Source organism: Pleurodeles waltl, chromosome 4_1 (genome assembly GCF_031143425.1).
Source record: "Pleurodeles waltl isolate 20211129_DDA chromosome 4_1, aPleWal1.hap1.20221129, whole genome shotgun sequence".
NCBI classification, from domain to species: Eukaryota; Metazoa; Chordata; class Amphibia; order Caudata; family Salamandridae; genus Pleurodeles; species Pleurodeles waltl.
This window is the reverse complement of record NC_090442.1, coordinates 38,464,570-38,485,244: the sequence shown is the minus strand read 5'-3', so window position 1 is coordinate 38,485,244 and position 20,675 is coordinate 38,464,570. Positions and strand designations below refer to the sequence as shown.

The window sequence follows — 20,675 nt, the reverse complement described above, 5'->3', positions numbered from 1 at the left end:
TTGCAATTGTGTGGTATAAATCACCCTTACAACCATTTTTGCTATAAACTTGAGATCTTTCTGAGATACTATCTCACAGACTTCTTATGAATGAGGAACTCTGAAATTGTCACATTTCAATTTGTACGTCGTTAAAACTCTGCTGGTTATTCAAATGGGCAGATTGTTTTTTAAATTCCTTTCTGTCTCGAGTTGTAGTTATATTGATACAGAGGCATAATTGTTGAATGATATATATTGGTTTGATTGAAATATGTTCGTAGAGGTGGTGATAGGCTTTCTGTGTCTGTCTGAGAACAAGGACCGGTTAACGTCTTTTTCCAAGAGCAATTTGTCGCGAAAGGTATCAGGCAAAGGAGTATGTATTGTGATGTGGTTCTCTGACTGCCTCTGTCCACTTGCCAAAAGTTCCAAGGCCCTATGATAGCACGAAAACGGTAAGATTGAAGTGGTGGGTGCCGGAGGTTTAAAATGGGCAGTTTAATTAAAGACAGAAAAGTGAAACGAATGACTGCAGAAATACTCTATGTGGCCATGAACTGAGATGAAAGGATGATTTTGGAACTCTGTCTTGCAGATTACCCTCAATGCCGCAATGGATAGGGCACTACTCTCACAGACCAGGGTGTGTAAGTTTAAGTCTATCTGAGGTGCACACCCTGAACTATTACATTTTTGCTAAAACCTAATCATATTGTTTACTCTTCCTCGTAGGAGCTTGCCAGGGTGATAGTATATTGCAACAGAACCATTCCACTTCTTCACTGAAAAGAGTCATGCTGGTTACCCAAATGTGCAGCGTGTCATTTTATACAGCTTTCTTTATTGAAATTAAACTTGGACTCACTTGAAATTTTCTCTCTCAAAATGATTGTTTGGAGCTGCTGTTAATTTTATTTCTAGAGGTGGTGACAGGCTTTCAGGTACGTGCTTAGGTCAAGGCCCTGTTCATGTCACTTGTATAAGCTAATACAGGGAGCGAATTAGCAAGTCAAGAAATGAGAAGTCTGAAATAGTGTCAAAGCAGTTTCATTCTCTTTTCAAATAATCCAAAAATACCATTGCAGCATAAAACAGAGTATTCAATAAAAGAAGAAAGGAGGATTAACGGCAAAAAAGCACATCATAAGATATGAAACTTTGGAAATTATCAAGATATTGTTTGAAAAAACTCCTTTGATGGAAAGAAGATGAAGAACGGTATGGGATCCTGTCCTGCGCAAAGGGAATTGATATGTTCCACATCCATTCATACCACCTAACCCTAAACACCCAAATATACTGTGGTCAGTGACCATGTGGCCTAATGGATAAGGCGTCTGACTTTGGATTAGAAGATTGAGGGTTCGAGTCCCTTCATGGTTGAGTCTTTTTCTCACAGCACCCAACTTATCTTTACATACAAACTGGAGGCACACTCTTAAAATACTCCTTTCACTCTCACTCATTAAGAAAGCCCAATGCAAACTGCACAATCAGTCACGTTATGCCTTCAGCATTGCTACTTTTCTGTCTTTCTGCCATACCAAAGTACCTCTTCATAAATGCCACGGATATGCAATACGTATACAACAAAATGACTTGGCACAATCATTCTGAACAGAACTGTGGGTAGATTCAGTGCAGGGAGTGTGTGCGTGCAGAAAGCAGAAACTATGCATGGGTAGAAGCTCTATGATTTTCATCAGGAATAATGCAAATTGTCCCTCAGAAAAAATATAGTACTGGAGAAGAATCATAAAGAATTGACACAATTGCTGCCTTTGCTGTTGCCCCAATTGTGTAATCTGTCAAGGACTGGTCTCTTGCAGTTTGAGGCACCTAGTTGCAATTGTGTGGTATAAATCACCCTTACAACCATTTTTGCTATAAACTTGAGATCTTTCTGAGATACTATCTCACAGACTTCTTATGAATGAGGAACTCTGAAATTGTCACATTTCAATTTGTACGTCGTTAAAACTCTGCTGGTTATTCAAATGGGCAGATTGTTTTTTAAATTCCTTTCTGTCTCGACTTGTAGTTATATTGATACAGAGGCATAATTGTCGAATGATATATATTGGTTTGATTTAAATATGTTTGTAGAGGTGGTGATAGGCTTTCTGTGTCTGTCTGAGAGCAAGGACCGGTTAACGTCTTTTTCCAAGAGCAATTTGTTGTGAAAGGTATCAGGCAAAGGAGTATGTATTGTGATGTGGTTCTCTGACTGCTTCTGTCCACTTGCCAAAAGTTCCAAGGCCCTATGATAGCACAAAAACGGTAAGATTGAAGTGGTGGGTGCCGGAGGTTTAAAATGGTCAGTTTAATTAAGGACAGAAAAGTGAAACGAATGACTGCAGAAATACTGTATGTGGCCATGAACTGAGATGAAAGGATGATTTTTTAACTCTGTCTTGCAGATTACCCTCAATGCCGCAATGGATAGGGCACTACTCTCACAGACCAGGGTGTGTAAGTTTAAGTCTATCTGAGGTGCACACCCTGAACTAATACATTTTTGCTGAAACATAATCATATTGTTTACTCTTCCTCGTAGCAGCTTGCCAGGGTGATAGTATATTGCAACAGAACCATTCCACTTCTTCACTGAAAAGAGTCATGCTGGTTACCCAAATGTGCAGCGTGTCATTTTATACAGCTTTCTTTATTGAAATTAAACTTGGACTCACTTGAAATATTCTCTTTCAAAATGAATGTTTTGAGCTGCTGTGAATTTTATTTCTAGAGGTGGTGACAGGCTTTCAGGTACGTGCTTAGGTCAAGGCCCTGTTCATGTCACTTGTATAAGCTAATTCAGGGAGCAAATTAGCAAGTCAAGAAATGGGAAGTCTGAACTACTGCTAAAGCAGTTTCATTCTCTTTTCAAATAATCCAAAAATACCATTGCAGCATAAAACAGAGTATTCAATAAAAGAAGAAAGGAGGATTAACGGCAAAAAAGCACAGCATAAGATATGAAACTTTGGAAATTATCTAGATATTGTTTGAAAAAACTCCTTTGATGGAAAGAAGATGAAGAACGGTATGTGATCCTGTCCTGCGCACCTGTAATTGATATGTTCCACATCCATTCATACCACCTAACTCTAAACACCCAAACATATTGCAGACAGTGACCATGTGGGCTAATGGATAAGGCGCCTGACTTCAGATCAGACGATTGAGGGTTCAAGTCCCTTCATGGTTGAGTCTTTTTCTCACAGCACCCAACTTATCTTTACATACAAACTGGAAACACACTCTTACAATACTCCTTTCACTCTCACTCATTAAGAAAGCCCAATGCAAACTGCACAATCAGTCATGTTATGCCTTCAGCATTGCTACTTTTCTGTCTTTCTGCCATACCAAAGTACCTCTTCATAAATGCCACGGATATGCAATACGTATACAACAATATGACATGGCACAATCATTCTGAACAGAACTGTGGGTAGATTCAGTGCAGGGAGTGTGTGCGTGCAGAAAGCAGAAACTATGCATGGGTAGAAGCTCTATGATTTTCTCCAGGAATAATGCAAATTGTCCCTCAGAAAAAGTATAGTGCTAGAGAAGAATCATAAAGGATTGACACAATTGCTGCCTTTGCTGTTGCCCCAGTTGAGTAATCTGTCAAGGACTGGTCTCTTGCAGATTGAGGCACCTAGTTGCAATTGTGTGGTAAAAATAACCCTTACAACCATTTTTGCTATAAACTTGAGATCTTTCTGAGATACTATCTCATAGACTTCTTATGAATGAGGAACTCTGAAATTGTCACATTCCAATTTGTACGTCCTTAAAACTATGGTGGTTATTCAAATGGGAAGATTGTTTTTTAAATTCCTTTCTGTCTCGAGTTGTAGTTATATTGATACAGAGGCATAATTGTTGAATGATATATATTGGTTTGATTGAAATATGTTCGTAGAGGTGGTGATAAGGTTTCTGTGTCTGTCTGAGAGCAAGGACCGGTTAACGTCTTTTTCCAAGAGCAGTTTGTTGTGAAAGATATCAGGCAAAGGAGTATGTATTGTGATGTGGTTCTCTGACTGCCTCTGTCCACTTGCCAAAAGTTCCAAGGCCCTATGATAGCAGAAAAACGGTAAGATTGAAGTGGTGGGTGGTGGAGGTTTAAAATGGTCAGTTTAATTAAAGACAGAAAAGTGAAACGAATGACTGCAGAAATACTGTATGTGGCCATGAACTGAGATGAAAGGATGATTTTGGAACTCTGTCTTGCAGATTACCCTCAATGCCGCAATGGATAGGGCACTACTCTCACAGACCAGGGTGTGTAAGTTTAAGTCTATCTGAGGTGCACACCCTGAACTAATACATTTTTGCTGAAACCTAATCATAGTGTTTACTCTTCCTCGTAGCAGCTTGCCAGGGTGATAGTATATTGCAACAGAACCATTCCACTTCTTCACTGAAAAGAGTCATGCTAGTTACCGAAATGTGCAGCGTGTCATTTTATACAGCTTTCTTTATTGAAATTAAACTTAGACTCACTTGAAATGTTCTCTATCAAAATGATTGTTTTGAGCTGCTGTGAATTTTATTTCTAGAGGTGGTGACAGGCTTTTAGGTACGTGCTTAGGTCAAGGCCCTGTTCATGTCCCTTGTATAAGCTAATTCAGGGAGCAAATTAGCAAGTAAAGAAATGAGAAGTCTGAACTAGTGTCAAAGCAGTTTCAGTCTCTTTTCAAATAATCCCAAAACACCATTGCAGCATAAAACAGAGTATTCATTAAAAGAAGAAAGGAGGATTAATGGCAAAAAAGCACATCATAAGATATTATACTTTGGAAATTATCAAGATATTGTTTGAAAAAACTCCTTTGATGGAAAGAAGATGAAGAACGGTATGGGATCCTGTCCTGCGCAACGGTAATTGATATGTTTCACATCCATTCATACCACCTAACCCTAAACACCCAAACATACTGTGGTCAGTGACCATGTGGCCTAATGGATAAGGCTTCTGACTTTGGATTAGGAGATTGAGGGTTCGAGTCCCTTCATGGTTGAGTCTTTTTCTCACAGCACCCAACTTATCTTTATATACAAACTGGAGGTACACTCTTAAAATACTCCTTTCACCCTCACTAAGTAAGAAAGCCCAATGCAAACTGCACAATCAGTCACGTTATGCCTTCAGCATTGCTACTTTTCTGTCTTTCTGCCATACCAAAGTACCTCTTCATAAATGCCACGGATATGCAATACGTATACAACAATATGACATGGCACAATCATTCTGAACAGAACTGTGGGTAGATTCAGTGCAGGGAGTGTGTGCGTGCAGAAAGCAGAAACTATGCATGGGTAGAAGCTCTATGATTTTCTCCAGGAATAATGCAAATTGTCCCTCAGAAAAAGTATAGTACTAGAGAAGAATCATAAAGGATTGACACAATTGCTGCCTTTGCTGTTGCCCCAGTTGTGTAATCTGTCAAGGACTGGTCTCTTGCAGATTGAGGCACCTAGTTGCAATTGTGTGGTAAAAATCACCCTTACAACCATTTTTGCTATAAACTTGAGATCTTTCTGAGATACTATCTCACAGACTTCTTATGAATGAGGAACTCTGAAATTGTCACATTCCAATTTGTACGTCCTTAAAACTATGCTGGTTATTCAAATGGGCAGATTGTTTTTTAAATTCCTTTTTGTCTCGAGTTGTAGTTATATTGATACAGAGGCATAATTGTTGAATGATATATATTGGTTTGATTGAAATATGTTCGTAGAGGTGGTGATAGGCTTTCTGTGTCTGTCTGAGAGCAAGGACCGGTTAACGTCTTTTTCCAAGAGCAATTTGTTGTGAAAGGTATCAGGCAAAGGAGTATGTATTGTGATGTGGTTCTCTGACTGCTTCTGTCCACTTGCCAAAAGTTCCAAGGCCCTATGATAGCACAAAAACGGTAAGATTGAAGTGGTGGGTGCCGGAGGTTTAAAATGGTCAGTTTAATTTAAGACAGAAAAGTGAAACGAATGACTGCAGAAATACTGTATGTGGCCATGAACTGAGATGAAAGGATGATTTTGGAACTCTGTCTTGCAGATTACCCTCAATGCCGCAATGGATAGGGCACTACTCTCACAGAGCAGGGTGTGTAAGTTTAAGTCTATCTGAGGTGCACACCCTGAACTAAAACATTTTTGCTGAAACCTAATCATATTGTTTACTCTTCCTCGTAGCAGCTTGCCAGGGTGATAGTATATTGCAACAGAACCATTCCACTTCTTCACTGAAAAGAGTCATGCTGGTTACCCAAATGTGCAGCGTGTCATTTTCTACAGCTTTCTTTATTGAAATTAAACATGGACTCACTTGAAATATTCTCTTTCAAAATGAATGTTTTGAGCTGCTGTGAATTTTATTTCTAGAGGTGGTGACAGGCTTTCAGGTACGTGCTTAGGTCAAGGCCCTGTTCATGTCACTTGTATAAGCTAATTCAGGGAGCAAATTAGCAAATCAAGAAATGGGAAGTCTGAACTACTGTCAAAGCAGTTTCATTCTCTTTTCAAATAATCCAAAAATACCATTGCAGCATGAAACAGAGTATTCAATAAAAGAAGAAAGGAGGATTAACGGCAAAAAAGCACAGCATAAGATATGAAACTTCGGAAATTATCTAGATATTGTTTGAAAAAACTCCTTTGATGGACAGAAGATGAAGAACGGTATGGGATCCTGTCCTGCGCACCTGTAATTGATATGTTTCACATCCATTCATACCACCTAACCCTAAACACCCAAACATATTGCAGTCAGTGACCATGTGGCCTAATGAATAAGGCATCTGACTTCAGGTCAGAAGATTGCGGGTTCGAGTCCCTTCATGGTAGAGTCTTTTTCTCACAGCACCCAACTTATCTTTACATACAAACTGGAAATGCACTCTTACAATACTCCTTTCACTCTCACTCATTAAGAAAGCCCAATGCAAACTGCACAATCAGTCACGTTATGCCTTCAGCATTGCTACTGTTCTGTCTTTCTGCCATAACAAAGTACCTCTTCATAAATGCCACGGATATGCAATACGTATACAACAATATGACATGGCACGATCATTCTGAACAGAACTGTGGGTAGATTCAGTGCAGGGAGTGTGTGCGTGCAGAAAGCAGAAACTATGCATGGGTAGAAGCTCTATGATTTTCATCAGGAATAATGCAAATTGTCCCTCAGAAGAAATATAGTACTGGAGAAGAATCATAAAGGATTGACACAATTGCTGCCTTTGCTGTTGCCCCAATTGTGTAATCTGTCAAGGACTGGTTTCTTGCAGATTGAGGCACCTAGTTGCAATTGTGTGGTATAAATCACCCTTACAACCATTTTTGCTATAAACTTGAGATCTTTCTGAGATACTATCTCACAGACTTCTTATGAATGAGGAACTCTGAAATTGTCACATTTCAATTTGTACGTCGTTAAAACTCTGCTGGTTATTCAAATGGGCAGATTGTTTTTTAAATTCCTTTCTGTCTCGAGTTGTAGTTATATTGATACAGAGGCATAATTGTTGAATGATATATATTGGTTTGATTGAAATATGTTCGTAGAGGTGGTGATAGGCTTTCTGTGTCTGTCTGAGAACAAGGACCGGTTAACGTCTTTTTCCAAGAGCAATTTGTCGCGAAAGGTATCAGGCAAAGGAGTATGTATTGTGATGTGGTTCTCTGACTGCCTCTGTCCACTTGCCAAAAGTTCCAAGGCCCTATGATAGCACGAAAACGGTAAGATTGAAGTGGTGGGTGCCGGAGGTTTAAAATGGGCAGTTTAATTAAAGACAGAAAAGTGAAACAAATGACTGCAGAAATACTCTATGTGGCCATGAACTGAGATGAAAGGATGATTTTGGAACTCTGTCTTGCAGATTACCCTCAATGCCGCAATGGATAGGGCACTACTCTCACAGACCAGGGTGTGTAAGTTTAAGTCTATCTGAGGTGCACACCCTGAACTATTACATTTTTGCTAAAACCTAATCATATTGTTTACTCTTCCTCGTAGGAGCTTGCCAGGGTGATAGTATATTGCAACAGAACCATTCCACTTCTTCACTGAAAAGAGTCATGCTGGTTACCCAAATGTGCAGCGTGTCATTTTATACAGCTTTCTTTATTGAAATTAAACTTGGACTCACTTGAAATTTTCTCTATCAAAATGATTGTTTTGAGCTGCTGTTAATTTTATTTCTAGAGGTGGTGACAGGCTTTCAGGTACGTGCTTAGGTCAAGGCCCTGTTCATGTCACTTGTATAAGCTAATACAGGGAGCGAATTAGCAAGTCAAGAAATGAGAAGTCTGAAATAGTGTCAAAGCAGTTTCATTCTCTTTTCAAATAATCCAAAAATACCATTGCAGCATAACACAGAGTATTCAATAAAAGAAGAAAGGAGGATTAACTGCAAAAAAGCACATCATAAGATATGAAACTTTGGAAATTATCAAGATATTGTTTGAAAAAACTCCTTTGATGGAAAGAAGATGAAGAACGGTATGGGATCCTGTCCTGCGCAAAGGGAATTGATATGTTCCACATCCATTCATACCACCTAACCCTAAACACCCAAATATACTGTGGTCAGTGACCATGTGGCCTAATGGATAAGGCGTCTGATTTTGGATTAGAAGATTGAGGGTTCGAGTCCCTTCATGGTTGAGTCTTTTTCTCACAGCACCCAACTTATCTTTACATACAAACTGGAGGCACACTCTTAAAATACTCCTTTCACTCTCACTCATTAAGGAAGCCCAATGCAAACTGCACAATCAGTCACGTTATGCCTTCAGCATTGCTACTTTTCTGTCTTTCTGCCATACCAAAGTACCTCTTCATAAATGCCACGGATATGCAATACGTATACAACAATATGACATGCAACAATCATTCTGAACAGAACTGTGGGTAGATTCTGTGCAGGGAGTGTGTGCGTGCAGAAAGCAGAAACTATGCATGGGTAGAAGTTCTATGATTTTCATCAGGAATAATGCAAATTGTCCCTCAGAAAAAATATAGTACTGGAGAAGAATCATAAAGAATTGACACAATTGCTGCCTTTGCTGTTGCCCCAATTGTGTAATCTGTCAAGGACTGGTCTCTTGCAGTTTGAGGCACCTAGTTGCAATTGTGTGGTATAAATCACCCTTACAACCATTTTTGCTATAAACTTGAGATCTTTCTGAGATACTATCTCACAGACTTCTTATGAATGAGGAACTCTGAAATTGTCACATTCCAATTTGTACGTCCTTAAAACTATGCTGGTTATTCAAATGGGCAGATTGTTTTTTAAATTCCTTTTTGTCTCGAGTTGTAGTTATATTGATACAGAGGCATAATTGTTGAATGATATATATTGGTTTGATTGAAATATGTTCGTAGAGGTGGTGATAGGCTTTCTGTGTCTGTCTGAGAGCAAGGACCTTAACGTCTTTTTCCAACAGCAATTTGTTGTGAAAGGTATCAGGCAAAGGAGTATGTATTGTGATGTGGTTCTCTGACTGCTTCTGTCCACTTGCCAAAAGTTCCAAGGCCCTATGATAGCACAAAAACGGTAAGATTGAAGTGGTGGGTGCCGGAGGTTTAAAATGGTCAGTTTAAATTAAGACAGAAAAGTGAAACGAATGACTGCAGAAATACTGTATGTGGCCATGAACTGAGATGAAAGGATGATTTTGGAACTCTGTCTTGCAGATTACCCTCAATGCCGCAATGGATAGGGCACTACTCTCACAGAGCAGGGTGTGTAAGTTTAAGTCTATCTGAGTTGCACACCCTGAACTAATACATTTTTGCTGAAACCTAATCATATTATTTACTCTTCCTCGTAGCAGCTTGCCAGGGCGATAGTATATTGCAACAGAACCATTCCACTTCTTCACTGAAAAGAGTCATGCTGGTTACCCAAATGTGCAGCGTGTCATTTTCTACAGCTTTCTTTATTGAAATTAAACATTGACTCACTTGAAATATTCTCTTTCAAAATGAATGTTTTGAGCTGCTGTGAATTTTATTTCTAGAGGTGGTGACAGGCTTTCAGGTACGTGCTTAGGTCAAGGCCCTGTTCATGTCACTTGTATAAGCTAATTCAGGGAGCAAATTAGCAAGTCAAGAAATGGGAAGTCTGAACTACTGTCAAAGCAATTTCATTCTCTTTTCAAATAATCCAAAAATACCATTGCAGCATAAAACAGAGTATTCAATAAAAGAAGAAAGGAGGATTAACGGGAAAAAAGCGCAGCATAAGATATGAAACTTTGGAAATTATCTAGATATTGTTTGAAAAAACTCCTTTGATGGAAAGAAGATGAAGAACGGTATGGGATCCTGTCCTGCTCACCTGTAATTGATATGTTCCACACCCATTCATACCACCTAACCCTAAACACCCAAACATATTGTAGTTAGTGACCATGTGGCCTAATGGCTAAGGCGTCTGACTTCGGATCAGAAAATTGTGGGTTCGAGTCCCTTCATGGTTGAGTCTCTTTCTCACAGCACCCAACTTATCTTTACATACAAACTGGAAACACACTCTTACAATACTCCTTTCACTCTCACTCATTAAGAAAGCCCAATGCAAACTGCACAATAAGTCACGTTATGCCTTCAGCATTGCTACTTTTCGGTCTTTCTGCCATACCAAAGTACCTCTTCATAAATGCCATGGATATGCAATAAGTATGCAACAATATGACACGGCACAATCATTCTGAACAGAACTGTGGGTAGATTCAGTGCAGGGAGTGTGTGCATGCAGAAAGCAGAAACTATGCATGGGTAGAAGCTCTATGATTTTCGCCAGGAACAATGCAAATTGTCCCTCAGAAAAAGTATAGTACTAGAGAAGAATCATAAAGGATTGACACAATTGCTGCCTTTGCTGTTGCCCCAGTTGTGTAATCTGTCAAGGACTGGTCTCTTGCAGATTGAGGCACCTAGTTGCAATTGTGTGGTAAAAATCACCCTTACAACCATTTTTGCTATAAACTTGAGATCTTTCTGAGATACTATCTCACAGACTTCTTATGAATGAGGAACTCTGAAATTGTCACATTCCAATTTGTACGTCCTTAAAACTCTGCTGGTTATTCAAATGGGCAGATTGTTTTTTAAATTCCTTTCTGTCTCGAGTTGTAGTTATATTGATACAGAGGCATAATTGTTGAATGATATATATTGGTTTGATTGAAATATGTTCGTAGAGGTGGCGATAGGCTTTCTGTGTCTGTCTGAGAGCAAGGACCGGTTAACGTCTTTTTCCAAGAGCAATTTGTTGTGAAAGGTATCAGGCAAAGGAGTATGTATTGTGATGTGGTTCTCTGACTGCTTCTGTCCACTTGACAAAAGTTCCAAGGCCCTATGATAGCACAAAAATGGTAAGATTGAAGTGGTGGGTGCCGGAGGATTAAAATGGTCAGTTTAATTAAAGACAGAAAAGTGAAACGAATGACTGCAGAAATACTGTATGTGGCCATGAACTGAGATGAAAGGATGATTTTGGAACTCTGTCTTGCAGATTACCCTCAATGCCGCAATGGATAGGGCACTACTCTCACAGACCAGGGTGTGTAAGTTTAAGTCTATCTGAGGTGCACACCCTGAACTAATACATTTTTGCTGAAACCTAATCATATTGTTTACTCTTCCTCGTAGCAGCTTGCCAGGGTGATAGTATATTGCAACAGAACCATTCCACTTCTTCACTGAAAAGTGTCATGCTGGTTACCCAAATGTGCAGCGTGTCATTTTATACAGCTTTCTTTATTGAAATTAAACTTGGACTCACTTGAAATATTCTCTTTCAAAATTAATGTTTTGAGCTGCTGTGAATTTTATTTCTAGAGGTGGTGACAGGCTTTCAGGTACGTGCTTAGGTCAAGGCCCCGTTCATGTCACTTGTATAAGCTAATTCAGGGAGCAAATTAGCAAGTCAAGAAATGGGAAGTCTGAACTACTGTTAAAGCAGTTTCATTCTCTTTTCAAATAATCCAAAAATACCATTGCAGCAAAAAACAGAGTATTCAATAAAAGAAGAAAGGATGATTAACGGCAAAAAAGCACATCATAAGATATGAAACTTTGGAAATTATCTAGATATTGTTTGAAAAAACTTCTTTGATGGAAAGAAGATGAAGAACGGTATGGGATCCTGTCCTGCGCACCTGTAATTGAAATGTTCCACATCCATTCATACCACCTAACCCTAAACACCCAAACATATTGCAGTCAGTGACCATGTGGCCTAATGGATAAGGCATCTGACTTCGGATCAGAAAATTGAGGGTTCGAGTCCCTTCATGGTTGAGTCTTTTTCTCACAGCACCCAACTTATCTTTACATAAAAACTGGAAACACACTCTTACAATACTCCTTTCACTCTCACTCATTAAGAAAGCCCAATGCAAACTGCACAATCAGTCACGTTATGCCTTCAGCATTGCTACTTTTCTGTCTTTCTGCCATACCAAAGTACCTCTTCATAAATGCCATGGATATGCAATACGTATGCAACAATATGACAAGGCACAATCATTCTTAACAGAACTGTGGATAGATGCAGTGCAGGGAGTGTGTGCGTGCAGAAAGCAGAAACTATGCATGCGTAGAAGCTCTATGATTTTCTCCAGGAATAATGCAAATTGTCCCTCAGAAAAAATATAGTACTGGAGAAGAATCATAAAGGATTGACACAATTGCTGCCTTTGCTGTTGCCCCAATTGTGTAATCTGTCAAGGACTGGTCTCTTGCAGATTGAGGCACCTAGTTGCAATTGTGTGGTATAATCACCCTTACAACCATTTTTGCTATAAACTTGAGATCTTTCTGAGATACTATCTCACAGACTTCTTATGAATGAGGAACTCTGAAATTGTCACATTCCAATTTGTACGTCCTTAAAACTCTGCTGGTTATTCAAATGGGCAGATTGTTTTTTAAATTCCTTTCTGTCTCGAGTTGTAGTTATATTGATACAGAGGCATAATTGTTGAATGATATATATTGGGTTGATTGAAATATGTTCGTAGAGGTGGTGATAGGCTTTCTGTGTCTGTCTGAGAGCAAGGACCGGTTAACGTATTTTTCCAAGAGCAGTTTGTTGTGAAACGTATCAGGCAAAGGAGTATGTATTGTCATGTGGTTCTCTGACTGCTTCTGTCCACTTGCCAAAAGTTCCAAGGCCCTTTGATAGCACAAAAACGGTAAGATTGAAGTGGTGGGTGCCGGAGGTTTAAAATGGTCAGTTTAATTAAAGACAGAAAAGTGAAACGAATGACTGCAGAAATACTGTATGTGGCCATGAACTGAGATGAAAGGATGATTTTGGAACTCTGTCTTGCAGATTACCCTCAATGCCGCAATGGATAAGGCAGTACTCTCACAGACCAGGGTGTGTACGTTTAAGTCTATCTGAGGTGCACACCCTGAATTAATAAATTTTTGCTGAATCCTAATCATATTGTTTACTCTTCCTCGTAGCAGCTTGCCAGGGTGATAGTATATTGCAACAGAACCATTCCACTTCTTCACTGAAAAGAGTCATGCTGGTTACCCAAATGTGCAGCGTGTCATTTTATACAGCTTTCTTTATTGAAATTAAACTTGGACTCACTTGAAATATTCTCTTTCAAAATGAATGTTTTGAGCTGCTGTGAATTTTATTTCTAGAGGTGGTGACAGTCTTTCAGGTACGTGATTAGGTCAAGGCCCTGTTCATGTCACTTGTATAAGCTAATTCAGGGAGCAAATTAGCAAGTCAAGAAATGTGAAGTCTGAACTACTGTCAAAGCAGTTTCATTCTCTTTTCAAATAATCCAAAAATACCATTGCAGCATAAAACAGAGTATTCAATAAAAGAAGAAAGGAGGATTAACGGCAAAAAAGCACATCATAAGATATGAAACTTTGGAAATTATCTAGATATTGTTTGAAAAAACTCCTTTGATGGAAAGAAGATGAAGAACGGTATGGGATCCTGTCCTGCGCACCTGTAATTGATATGTTCCACATCCATTCATACCACCTAACCCTAAACACCCAAAAATATTGCAGTCAGTGACCCTGTGGCCTAATAGATAAGGCATCTGACTTCGGATCAGAAAATTGAGGGTTCGAGTCCCTTCATGGTTGAGTCTTTTTCTCACAGCACCCAACTTATCGTTACATACAAACTGGAAACACACTCTTACAATACTCCTTTCACTCTCACTCATTAAGAAAGCCCAATGCAAACTGCACAATCACTCACGTTATGCCTTCAGCATTGCTACTTTTCTGTCTTTCTGCCATACCAAAGTACCTCTTCATAAATGCCATGGATATGCAATACGTATGCAACAATATGACACGGCACAATCATTCTTAACAGAACTGTGGGTAGATGCAGTGCAGGGAGTGTGTGCGTGCAGAAAGCAGAAACTATGCATGCGTAGAAGCTCTATGATTTTCTCCAGGAATAATGCAAATTGTCCCTCAGAAAAAATATAGTACTGGAGAAGAATCATAAAGGATTGACACAATTGCTGCCTTTGCTGTTGCCCCAGTTGTGTAATCTGTCAAGGACTGGTCTCTTGCAGATTGAGGCACCTAGTTGCAATTGTGTGGTAAAAATCACCCTTACAACCATTTTTGCTATAAACTTGAGATCTTTCTGAGATACTATCTCACAGACTTCTTATGAATGAGGAACTCTGAAATTGTCACATTCCAATTTGTACGTCCTTAAAACTCTGCTGGTTATTCAAATGGGCAGATTGTTTTTTAAATTCCTTTCTGTCTCGAGTTGTAGTTATATTGATACAGAGGCATAATTGTTGAATGATATATATTGGTTTGATTGAAATATGTTCGTAGAGGTGGTGATAGGCTTTCTGTGTCTGTCTGAGAGCAAGGACCGGTTAACGTCTTTTTCCAAGAGCAGTTTGTTGTGAAAGGTATCAGGCAAAGGAGTATGTATTGTGATGTGGTTCTCTGACTGCTTCTGTCCACTTGCCAAAAGGTCCAAGGCCCTATGATAGCACAAAAATGGTAAGATTGAAGTGGTGGGTGCCGGATGTTTAAAATGGTCAGTTTAATTAAAGACAGAAAAGTGAAACGAATGACTGCAGAAATACTGTATGTGGCCATGAACTGAGATGAAAGGATGATTTTGGAACTCTGTCTTGCAGATTACCCTCAATGCCGCAATGGATAGGGCACTACTCTCACAGACCAGGGTGTGTAAGTTTAAGTCTATCTGAGGTGCACACCCTGAACTAATACATTTTTGCTGAAACCTAATCATATTGTTTACTCTTCCTCATAGCAGCTTGCCAGGGTGATAGTATATTGCAACAGAACCATTCCACTTCTTCACTGAAAAGTGTCATGCTGGTTACCCAAATGTGCAGCGTGTCATTTTATACAGCTTTCTTTATTGAAATTAAACTTGGACTCACTTGAAATATTCTCTTTCAAAATGAATGTCTTGAGCTGCTGTGAATTTTATTTCTAGAGGTGGTGACAGGCTTTCAGGTACGTGCTTAGGTCAAGGCCCTGTTCATGTCACTTGTATAAGCTAATTCAGGGAGCAAATTAGCAAGTCAATAAATGGGAAGTCTCAACTACTGTCAAAGCAGTTTCATTCTCTTTTCAAATAATCCAAAAATACCATTGCACCATAAAACAGAGTATTCAATAAAAGATATGAAACTTTGGAAATTATCTAGATATTATTTGAAAAAACTCCTTTGATGGAAAGAAGATGAAGAACGGTATGGGATCCTGTCCTGCGCACCTGTAATTGATATGTTCCACATCCAATCATACCACCTAACCCTAAACACCCAAACATATTGTAGTCAGTGATCATGTAGCCTAATGGATAAGGCGTCTGACTTCGGGTCAGAAGATTGAGGGTTCGAGTCCCTTCGTGGTTGAGTCTTTTTCTCACAGCACACAACTTATCTTTACATACAAACTGGGGGCACACTCTTGCAATACTCCTTTCACTCTCACTCATAAAGAAAGCCCAATGCAAACTGCACAATCAGTCACGTTATGCCTTCTGCATTGCTGCTTTTCTGTCTGTCTGCCATACCAAAGTACCTCTTTATAAATGCCACGGATATGCAATACGTATACAACAATATGACATGGCACAATCATTCTGAACAGAACTGTGGGTAGATTCAGTGCAGGGAGTGTGTGTGTGCAGAAACTATGCATGGGTAGAAGCTCTATGATTTTCTCCAAGAATAATGCAAATTGTCCCTCAGAAAAAGTATAGTACTAGAGAAGAATCATAAAGGATTGACACAATTGCTGCCTTTGCTGTTGCCCAAATTGTGTAATCTATCAAGGACTGGTCTCTTGCAGATTGAGGCACCTAGTTGCAATTGTGTGGTATAAATCACCCTTACAACCATTTTTGCTATAAACTTGAGATCTTTCTGAGATACTATCTTACAGACTTCTTATGAATGTGGAACTCTGAAATTGTCACATTCCAATTTGTACGTCCTTAAAACTCTGCTGGTTATTCAAATGGGCAGATTGTTTTTAAAATTCCTTTCTGTCTCTAGTTGTAGTTATATTGCTACAGAGGCATAATTGTTGAATGATAGATATTGGTTTGATTGAAATATGTTCGTAGAGGTGGTGATAGGCTTTCTGTGTCTGTCTGAGAGCAAGGACCGGTTAACGTCTTTTTCCAAGAGCAGTTTGTTGTGAAAGGTATCAGGCAAAGGAGGATGTATTGTGATGTGGTTCTCTGACTGCTTCTGTCCACTTGCCAAAAGTTCCAAGGCCCTATGATAGCAGAAAAACGGAAAGATTGAAGTGGTGGGTGCCGGAGGTTTAAAATGTTCAGTTTAATTAAAGACAGAAAAGTGAAACGAATGACTGCAGAAATACTGTATGTGGCCATGAACTGAGATGAAAGGATGATTTTGGAACTCTGTCTTGCAGATTACCCTCAATGCCGCAATGGATAGGGCACTACTCTCACAGACCAGGGTGTGTAAGTTTAAGTCTATCTGAGGTGCACACCCTGAACTAATACATTTTTGCTGAAACCTAATCATATTGTTTACTCTTCCTCGTAGCAGCTTGTCAATGTGATATTATATTGCAACAGAACCATTCCACTTCTTCACTGAAAAGAGTCATGCTGGTTACCCAAATGTGCAGCATGTCATTTTATACAGCTTTCTTTATTGAAATTCAACTTGGACTCACTTGAAATATTCTCTTTCAAACTGAATGTTTTGAGCTGCTGTGAATTTTATTTCTAGAGGTGGTGACAGGCTTTCAGGTACGTGCTTAGGTCAAGGCCCTGTTCATGTCACTTGTATAAGCTAATTCAGGGAGCAAATTAGCAAGTCAAGAAATGGGAAGTCTGAACTACTGTCAAAGCAGTTTCATTCTCTTTTCAAATAATCCAAAAATACCATTGCAGCATAAAACAGAGTATTCTATAAAAGAAGAAAGGAGGATTAACGGCAAAAAAGCACATCATAAGATATGAAACTTTGGAAATTATCTAGATATTGTTTGAAAAAACTCCTTTGATGGAAAGAAGATGAAGAACGGTATGGGATCCTGTCCTACGCACCTGTAATTGATATGTTCCACATCCAATCATACACCTAACCCTAAACACCCAAACATATTGCAGTTAGTGACCATGTGGCCTAATGGATAAGGCATCTGACTTCGGATCAGAAAATTGAGGGTTCGAGTCCCTTCATGGTTGAGTCTTTTTCTCACAGCACCCAACTTATCTTTACATACAAACTGGAAAAACACTCTTACAATACTCCTTTCACTCTCACTCATTAAGAAAGCCCAATGCAAACTGCACAATCAGTCACGTTATGCCTTCAGCAATGCTACTTTTCTGTCTTTCTGCCATACCAAAGTACCTCTTCATAAATGCCACGGATATGCAATACGTATACAACAATATGACATGGCACAATCATTCTTAACAGAACTGTGGGTAGATTCAGTGCAGGGAGTGTGTGCGTGCAGAAAGCAGAAACTATGCATGCGTAGAAGCTCTATGATTTTCTCCAGGAATAATGCAAATTGTCCCTCAGAAAAAGGATAGTACTAGAGAAGAATCATAAAGAATTGACACAATTGCTGCCTTTGCTGTTTCCCCAGTTGTGTAATCTGTCAAAGAGTGGTCTCTTGCAGATTGAGGCACCTAGTTGCAATTGTGTGGTAAAAATCACCCTTACAACCATTTTTGCTATAAACTTGAGATCTTTCTGAGATACTATCTCACAGACTTCTTATGAATGAGGAACTCTGAAATTGTCACATTCCAATTTGTACGTCCTTAAAACTATGCTGGTTATTCAAATGGGCAGATTGTTTTTTAAATTCCTTTCTGTCTCGAGTTGTAGTTATATTGATACAGAGGCATAATTGTTCAATGATAGATATTGGTTTGATTGAAATATGTTCGTAGAGGTGGTGATAGGCTTTCTGTGTCTGTCTGAGAGCAAGGACCGGTTAACGTCTTTTTCCAAGAGCAGTTGTTGTGAAAGGTATCAGGCAAAGGAGTATGTATTGTGATGTGGTTCTCTGACTGCTTCTGTCCACTTGCCAAAAGTTCCAAGGCCCTATGATAGCACAAAAACGGTAAGATTGAAGTGGTGGGTGCCGGAGGTTTAAAATGGTCAGTTTAATTAAAGACAGAAAAGTGAAACAAATGACTGCAGAAATACTGTATGTGGCCATGAACTGAGATGAAAGGATGATTTTGGAACTCTGTCTTGCAGATTACCCTCAATGCCGCAATGGATAGGGCACTACTCTCACAGACCAGGGTGTGTAAGTTTAAGTCTATCTGAGGTGCACACCCTGAACTAATACATTTTTGCTGAAACCTAATCATATTGTTTACTCTTCCTCGTAGCAGCTTACCAGGGTGATAGTATATTGCAACAGAACCATTCCACTTCTTCACTGAAAAGAGTCATGCTGGTTACCCAAATGTGCAGCGTGTCATTTTATGCAGCTTTCTTTATTGAAATTAAACTTGGACTCACTTGAAATATTCTCTTTCAAAATGAATGTTTTGAGCTGCTGTGAATTTTATTTCTAGAGGTGGTGACAGGCTTTCAGGTACGTGCTTAGGTCAAGGCCCTGTTCATGTCACTTGTATAAGCTAATTCAGGGAGCAAATTAGCAAGTCAAGAAATGGGAAGTCTGAACTACTGTCAAAGCAGTTTCATTCTCTTTTCAAATAATCCAAAAATACCATTGCAGCATAAAACAGAGTATTCTATCAAAGAAGAAAGGAGGATTAACGGCAAAAAAGCACATCATAAGATATGAAACTTTGGAAATTATCTAGATATTGTTTGAAAAAACTCCTTTGATGGAAAGAAGATGAAGAACGGTATGGGATCCTGTCCTGCGCACCTGTAATTGATATGTTCCACATCCAATCATACATCTAACCCTAAACACCCAAACATATTGCAGTCAGTCACCATGTGGCCTAATGGATAAGGTGTCTGACTTTGGATCAGAAGATTGAGGGTTCGAGTCCCTTCGTGGTTGAGTCTTTTTCTCACAGCACCCAACTTATCTTTACATACAAACTGGAAACACACTCTTACAATACTCCTTTCACTCTCACTCATTAAGAAAGCCCAATGCAAACTGCACAATCAGTCACGTTATGCCTTCAGCATTGCTACTTTTCTGTCTTTCTGCCATACCAAAGTACCTCTTCATAAATGCCACGGATATGCAATACGTATACAACAATATGACATGGCACAATCATTCTTAACAGAACTGTGGGTAGATTCAGTGCAGGGAGTGTGTGCGTGCAGAAAGCAGAAACTATGCATGCGTAGTAACTCTATGATTTTCTCCAGCAATAATGCAAATTGTCCCTCAGAAAAAGGATAGTACTAGAGAAGAATCATAAAGGATTGACACAATTGATGCCTTTGCTGTTGCCCCAGTTGTGTAATCTGTCAAGGACTGGTCTCTTGCAGATTGAGGCACCTAGTTGCAATTGTGTGGTAAAAATCACCCTTACAACCATTTTTGCTATAAACTTGAGATCTTTCTGAGATACTATCTCACAGACTTCTTATGAATGAGGAACTCTGAAATTGTCACATTCCAATTTGTACGTCCTTAAAACTATGCTGGTTATTCAAATGGGCAGATTGTTTTTTAAATTCCTTTCTGTCTCTAGTTGTAGTTATATTGATACAGAGGCATAATTGTTGAATGATAGATATTGGCTTGATTGAAATATGTTCGTAGAGGTGGTGATAGGCTTTCTGTGTCTGTCTGAGAGCAAGGACCGGTTAACGTCTTTTTCCAAGAGCAGTTTGTTGTGAAAGGTATCAGGCAAAGGAGTATGTATTGTGATGTGGTTCTCTGACTGCTTCTGTCCACTTGCCAAAAGTTCCAAGGCCCTATGATAGCACAAAAACCGTAAGATTGAAGTGGTGGGTGCCGGAGGTTTAAAATGGTCAGTTTAATTAAAGACAGAAAAGTGAAACGAATGACTGCAGAAATACTGTATGTGGCCATGAACTGAGATGAAAGGATGATTTTGGAACTCTGTCTTGCAGATTTCCCTCAATGCCGCAATGGATAGGGCACTACTCTCATAGACCAGGGTGTGTAAGTTTAAGTCTATCTGAGG

The 20,675-nt window shown here is 39.2% G+C and overlaps 5 non-coding genes across 5 annotated transcripts; all 5 read left to right on the top strand.

The window, feature by feature from the left end:
- Positions 1-1,292: 1,292 nt before the first annotated feature.
- Positions 1,293-1,365, top strand: TRNAQ-UUG (transfer RNA glutamine (anticodon UUG)). Its single transcript has one exon. It is a non-coding gene; the product is annotated as a tRNA-Gln (tRNA).
- A 3,577-nt stretch (positions 1,366-4,942) lies between these two features.
- Positions 4,943-5,015, top strand: TRNAQ-UUG (transfer RNA glutamine (anticodon UUG)). Its single transcript has one exon. It is a non-coding gene; the product is annotated as a tRNA-Gln (tRNA).
- Positions 5,016-8,592: 3,577 nt separating this feature from the next.
- Positions 8,593-8,665, top strand: TRNAQ-UUG (transfer RNA glutamine (anticodon UUG)). The gene has a single exon. It is a non-coding gene; the product is annotated as a tRNA-Gln (tRNA).
- Positions 8,666-12,240: 3,575 nt separating this feature from the next.
- On the top strand, positions 12,241-12,313 carry TRNAR-UCG (transfer RNA arginine (anticodon UCG)). Its single transcript has one exon. It is a non-coding gene; the product is annotated as a tRNA-Arg (tRNA).
- A 5,355-nt stretch (positions 12,314-17,668) lies between these two features.
- TRNAR-UCG (transfer RNA arginine (anticodon UCG)) lies at positions 17,669-17,741 on the top strand. Its single transcript has one exon. It is a non-coding gene; the product is annotated as a tRNA-Arg (tRNA).
- Positions 17,742-20,675: the final 2,934 nt, after the last annotated feature.